General features: G+C 39.5%; 1 long non-coding RNA gene across 1 annotated transcript; it reads left to right on the top strand.

The window, feature by feature from the left end:
* Positions 1 to 358: 358 nt before the first annotated feature.
* LOC131856036 (uncharacterized) lies at positions 359 to 869 on the top strand. Its single transcript, XR_009358155.1, has 3 exons — positions 359 to 495; positions 602 to 678; positions 779 to 869. It is a non-coding gene; the product is annotated as an uncharacterized LOC131856036 (long non-coding RNA).
* The last annotated feature ends 6249 nt before the right edge of the window (positions 870 to 7118 follow it).

Below are 7118 nucleotides of genomic sequence, written 5' to 3'. Positions count from 1 at the left end.
GTGCAGATTACGAGGTGCATGAGATGCATGATGCACTAGAGGTTATTACACAGACTGGAGGATTCCCTGAGGAGTCCTCACATGCTAGAGGCGAGGAGGCACCATCATCATACATTGATGATGTATTGGTAAGATTTGTGTTTTCACAGTTCATGTTATATTTTAATTAAATATTTATAAATTAGATAATATTAAGTACTAATTTTTATTTACATGGTCTATTTAACAGTTGATGACCGAGGATGAGTTGAGACAGATTCAGAAGGGCACCTTGTCGACCATGTCATTTGGCCTCGATAGCTTGATGGTACATATATTATTGCACCTATTCGTTTGTATTTTATTGTACATACATGCTCATCATTTATATTTGTATTAATTAGATTATGTAGTAACTTGCATGTATATCTTATTTTACTCTTGTAGGGCACAAGTAGCACGAGTGCGGTGCAGTGTGATATAGGATCTGGTAGTGCAATTGGAGACAAGGGAAAGGTAATTGAATGCAAATATGATTGAATGAATAGTTTAAATAACTTATAGTGATTATACATGTCTAGACATAGATTGATAGTTTCATATACTTGTTGTGTATATATAGAGAGAATCCTTGGCTTCACATCCTTGATGACTACACCCAGTATACCTGAAGAAGAAGAAGAGATGCCTCGAGTAGATGTGTGTTTATTTTATTTTTTGATTAGTAGATATAATTTGTTATTATCAGTGACAATTATATGCTAAGTTGTATCAATGTCATGTTTCTAAACATATGTAGGTTGTTTATGAAAATATTCAAAACATACCTCCTCTACCGAAGACATACATCAAGAGTCCTGCAAAGTTGAAGAGAAAACGTGGAGATGAGGTAAACATGAATAGTTCAATTAAATAGTTCATTTTTATGTTAAATTTTCGAATGTGAATTATATAATATAACTAATATTAATTGTGGTTTGTTTTTCTTGTGCAGGATCCTTCAGAGCCGAGTAGTGCGGCGAAGAGGATCGATTTTGATGATCCATCAGCAACTTAGGATGTTATAGATAGTTTTGGGATGCTTACATGTCTAGTTGGCATGCATATTTTGTATATGGACATACATTTACGTATTTAGACATACATTTTGTTTCAGTTGGTGTTTATGCCATATTTGTGTATGGACATACATTTGTAATCATTCGACATTTTTATATATACAAAAGTTGATATTTGATCATATAAATTGTTGCCCATCTGTGTGTGGTGTTATCATGGAAATCTTTAATCTTCATTCCAATAATTAAAAATGGTTAATAATGGCTATTTAATGAACAATACAATTCATTTCATTTCATCGTAAGTGTCATTTTTATAATGAACAATATAATTCATTTAATGAACAATACAATACAATTTATTTAATGAACAATACAATTCATTTAATCAACAATACAATAAAATTCATTCAATGAACAATACAATTCATAAACAATACAATTAATTTAATGAACAATACCCTACGCATGCTCCTATTTTGCCCCCCCACTCGATTGAACGCTCGAGGTCATACCCTACCGGCGTCGTCCCTTGAGCGCCCTAAGTGCTCAAAATTATCAAACTTTGACAGGCCCTAACTCAGAATCTGTGGCACCTACGAATGATCCGTTTGAACCTACGGGGCCACGAGAGGGGTCCCTACAAAAGCCTATCTCGGTTTTTCAATTTTCCCTACGGTTTTATTAGGGCAGCAATTTTTCAGTTGGCGAAAAATCATCAGTCTCACTCAATGGAATGTTGTCGCGTGGCCAATTTCTCGTTCAGCTCATCGCGATGATGAACCGTCAGCTCTGACATGTCCAGTTAGGCATAATTACCCTACGCATGCTCCTGTTTCCCCCCCCCACTCGATCGAATGCTCGAGGTCATACCCTACCGGTGTCGTCCCTTGAGCGCCCTAAGTGCTCAAAATTGTCAAACTTTGACGGGCCCTAACTCAGAATCTGTGGCACCTGTGAACAATTAGTTTGAACCTACGAGGCCACGAGAGGGGTCCCTACAAAAACCTATCTCGGTATTTCAAGTTTCCCTACGGTTTTATTAGGGCAGCAATTTTTCGGTTGGTGAAAAAATCATCAGTCTCCCTCAATGGAATGTTGTTGCCTGGTCGATTTCTCATTCATCTCATCGCAATGATGAACCGTCGGCTCTGACATGTCCAGTTAGGCATAATTACCCTACGCATGCTCCTATTTTTCCCCCCCCACTCGATCGAACGCTCGGGGTCATACCCTACCTGCGTCGTCCCTTGAGCGCCCTAAGTGCTCAAAATTGTCAAACTTTGACGGGCCTTAACTCAGAATCTGTGGCACCTGCGAACAATCCGTTTGAACCTACGGGGCCACGAGAGGGGTCCCTACAAAATCCTATCTCAATATTTCAAGTTGCCCTATGGTTTTATTAGGGCAGCAATTTTTTGGTTGGCGAAAAAATCGTCAGTCTCACTCAATGGAATGTTGTCCCCTGGTCGATTTCTCATTCAGCTCGTCGCGATGACGAACCGTCGGCTCTGACATGTCCAGTTAGGCATAATTACCCTACACATGCTCCTATTTTGCCCCCTCACTTGATTGAACGCTCAGGGTCATACCCTACCGGCGTCGTCCCTTGAGCGCCCTAAGTGCTCAAAATTGTCAAACTTTGACGGGCCCTAACTTAGAATTTGTGGCACCTGTGAATGATCCGTTTGAACCTACGGGGCCATGAGAGGGGTCCCTACAAAATCCTATCTCGGTATTTCAATTTGCCCTACGGTTTTATTAGGGCAGCAATTTTTCGGTTGGCGAAAAAATTGTCAGTCTCACTTAATGGAATGTTGTTGCCTGGTCGATTTCTCGTTCAGCTCATCGCGATGATGAACCATCGGCTCCAACATGTCCAGTTAGGCATAATTATAGTATGCATGCTCCTTTTTTTCCCCCCCACTTGATCGAACGCTTGGGGTCATACCCTATCGGCGTCGTCCCTTGAGCGCCCTAAGTGCTCAAAATTGTCAAACTTTAACGGGCCCTAACTTGGAATCTGTGGCACCTGCGAATGATCTGTTTGAACCTACGGGGCCACGAGAGGGGTCCCTACAAAAGCCTATCTCGGTATTTCAATTTGCCCTACGATTTTATTAGGGCAGCAATTTTTCGGTTGGCAAAAAAATCGTCAGTCTCACTCAATGGAATGTTGTCGCCTGGTCGATTTCTCGTTTAGCTCGTCGTGATGATGAACTGTCAGCTCCAACATGTCTATTTAGGCATAATTACCCTACACATGCTCCTATTTTGCCCCCCCACTCGATCGAACGCTCGGGGGTCATACCCTACCGACGTCGTCCCTTGAGCGCCCTAAGTGCTCAACATTGTCAAACTTTGATAGGCCCTAACTTAGAATCTGTGACACCTGCAAATGATCCATTTGAACCTATGGGGCCATGAGAGGGGTCCCTACAAAAGCTTATCTCGGTATTTCAAGTTGCCCTACAGTTTTATTAGGGCAACAATTTTTCGGTTGGCGAAAAAATCGTCAGTCTCACTCAATGGAATGTTGTCGCCTGGTCGATTTCTCGTTCAACTCATCACGATGATGAACCATCGGCTCCGACATGTCCAGTTTGGCATAATTACCCTACGCATGCTCCTGCTTTGCGCCCCCCCACTCGATCCGACGCTCAGGGTCATACCCTACGCATGTGACATCCATGAAGGGATATGAAGGGATATTTTGTAAACAATCAAAAACCTTTAATGATAATCGAGTTGAAGCCTTGAGATTTATGCAATATGGTTCAAGTCCAAAACTGTACCCTGAGAGCATTTTGATTTTACTTATCTCTTGTGTATTATAATAAAGACCAATTTGCCAATGTGACATCTTCATATGAGAGAAAAGCTTCATTTTATCTCAATACAGTTGTACCTGTTTCATTATTAGAAAAAATAAATATACAAAGATCTATTATTAGTATCCTCTAGATTATGGATTTGAATTGATGTTCTCAATTAGTTATTATCTGTTCAGCTTTTCTTCATAAGGCACAACCATGTGGTGGTTATCATATGAGGACAACCATCCATGACTTTCAAAGTAATTGATATTTATTCCTACACCTCACACTCACAAGATTAATAATAAAATGACATTTATGATTCATCAAATGCTGACAAAGTCTAATCAAAGTTCAACTTCAAGATGTATACAACATATGATATTCAACTTCAAGATGCATACAACTTACCATATTCAAGCTCATGCCAACCATCACTTAGATATTTTTATATGTCGATTAAAGTACAATATATGTAATAAAACCATATAGTCTTACAAAAAATCCATCATAGACCATCTATGTCGATTAAAGTACAATTCATTTGTAACAGGGGCACACTCACAATCTGAAGTTGCAAAGCCCTGTGGGAAGCATCAAATTAGAAATTTATTAATCTGACTCATACTACTGTCAAAAGCATCAAAGATGCTACTGCTAGAGAACACCATGCTCCATTGTGGAGAGAATATTAGGTGCATCTGATTCAGCATTTGAAAATGAAACAATGTTATTCAATTGCCAAAATCTAACTGACTTTATTTTATAAACCATTAATGAATACAAATAGACAAGGTTACCTGAGTGAAAGTTCGATGACCACTTTGACTAGTAGGTGTTGATGTTGAAGGCCCAACATTAACCTATTTACCTGACTATCAATGTCAAATGTTTGATTCAATAGATCATCTGTCATGACAATTTGATCCACTGCAGATGTGTCCTGGCCACATGCATTTGAATCATCTTCATGATAATAAATACAACAAGACCCACAATTTAATCTCATTAATGCACAAAGGAATATGTACCATCGCCAAGAGAGGGTCTCGTCAACAACGAATGATCTAGCATGAACCTGTATTTTTAAGAATTGTTAGTCTACACATAAAATGCATGGATGAACATAACGGATTTATGATAATCACTTCAACTGAAATGCATGATAATAAAGGAAAAGGTGGGATCATATACCATAAAAATACGTCCCTTCAAATTATATCAACAGAACCCACTATGTTGATGCAAAAATCGTAATGTGATACTGTTGTATATCATCAAAAAATACCTTCATGAGCATAAAGGTTATGCGATAATTATATCATAAAAAATTATCAAATAGTGTTCTCTAATAACAAAAATTGTAAAGCTCATCAAATGCATGATAATAAGTCATGTTGCAAAAATATGTCCCTTCCAATTATATCGAGTGTACTTGCTATGTGCATGCAAAAACCGTGTTGCCAAAAAAAAAATGTTCATCAATAGACCTGCATTTTGAACACATCCTTAATATACACGTAACAAACTTGAACATTAAGGTTTAATGATCATTTTTGAAATGAAATGCATGATAAAAAATAAGGCACCATTAAAGACCTACTACTCAAGTGTGCCTGAAGGGTTGTCTCTTTGTTTAAGAGTATCCAATATTGCTTCATGATCAACAGTAGTCACTGTCCATAGCTCTTTGGTCTTCGGTTTTGCTTGATGCTTCAACAACTTGACATTTGTAGCTATAATAAGGTGTGAATACATTATAATGGTTTTGTGTCTCTCATAGTCTTCAAATGCAGGCATGCCATTCTTTCTAATCATGTATGTTCGCAACCAAGTTCCCACAACAACAACTGAACCTGTAGGATATGTGAACCCATCATCATCTGTCACTGGTTGTGTTAGCTTTTGTTTTCTCTGTACACATCGTGCCAACCAATATTCTGATCTCTCTTCATTCCCTTGCTGTGCAACAACTGCAAAAACATGTCCTGGTTGTACAAGATCTGATAGACGATCATGCTCAAGTGAACTTTCCATGTCATCGTTTGACAAGGATATTGTTTGAGATAAAGGAGTTAGATAGTGGGGAACCCACATATCAACCCACTCACTTGACTCACACTGATCCCAATCACACCGAAGACAACTCTGACAAAAACAAGCCAACACTCGTGTCCAAATGGTCCATGTACTTGCATTTGAGTTGAGAAATGAATGAATCTTTGAAGAATCTTTAATTGTTTGACAATCCAATCTATCTCCCACTGTTCCCTCCTCAACCAACCAAAAGAATCTGCTCACTACTGAATCAAGAGTACCTCCATGTGACAATGCTAAACTACACCAATCAACAATAGAACATGCATCAGAGAAATTTGCACCTGAAACCCTCAATTGCTCCTTAACTAGAGCTCTCTTCAAACATGCACCTGCTCCATCATGCTCTCCCTTCCCATGCCTCACCTCAAAAAAACACCAAATATGAGGTATACGCCTCTCCATCTGCAACCCCGTGATCGTCGATAGAAAACATAGGACCCAGACTGTCGGCCCTTGGAATCAACAGAATGGCCCACAAACCCTTTTTTTTTTTGGTTTTTGGTACCAAAATGGGATATCTGATAAAATCCGATATCCGATTTTAGTACAAAAATATGTGGTCCCCCAAAAAAATTCCTGTTGCCGCCATTTACGAACTAAATTGCCACATGGCAGAAATATGATATCCGATTAAATCAGATATCGGATTTTATTGGTCATATTTTAGAGAGAGAGAGAGAGGAGGAGGAGAGGGAGAGAGAGAGAGAGAGAGAGAGAGAGAGAGAGAGAGAGAGAGAGAGAGGAGAGGGAGAGAGGGAGAGAGAGAGAGAGATAGAGAGGAGGAGAGGGAGAGAGAGAGAGAGAGAATATGACCCCTAATGACATGATTTGGTGTCTTAAGGGGTCCGATGGTGTCGTTAGGGGTCATATGGTGTCCATAGGGGTCATATGGTGTCCCATGAACCCTTATGACCTCTTAGGACACCATATGACCCCTAATGACACCATATTGGGTCGCTTTGGGTCATATTGTGTCCTAAGGGGTCATATTGTGTCTTAAGGGGTACTATGGTGTCCCAAGACACCATATGACCCCTATGGACACCATATGACCCCTAACGACACCATAGGACCCCTTAAGACACCAAATCATGTCGTTAGGGGTCATATTGTGTCCTACGACCCCGTACGACACAATATGATCCCTAACGACATGATTTGGTGT

Source organism: Cryptomeria japonica, chromosome 1 (genome assembly GCF_030272615.1).
Source record: "Cryptomeria japonica chromosome 1, Sugi_1.0, whole genome shotgun sequence".
In the NCBI taxonomy this organism is placed as follows: Eukaryota; Viridiplantae; Streptophyta; class Pinopsida; order Cupressales; family Cupressaceae; genus Cryptomeria; species Cryptomeria japonica.
This window is presented reverse-complemented; position numbering and strand designations above follow the sequence as displayed.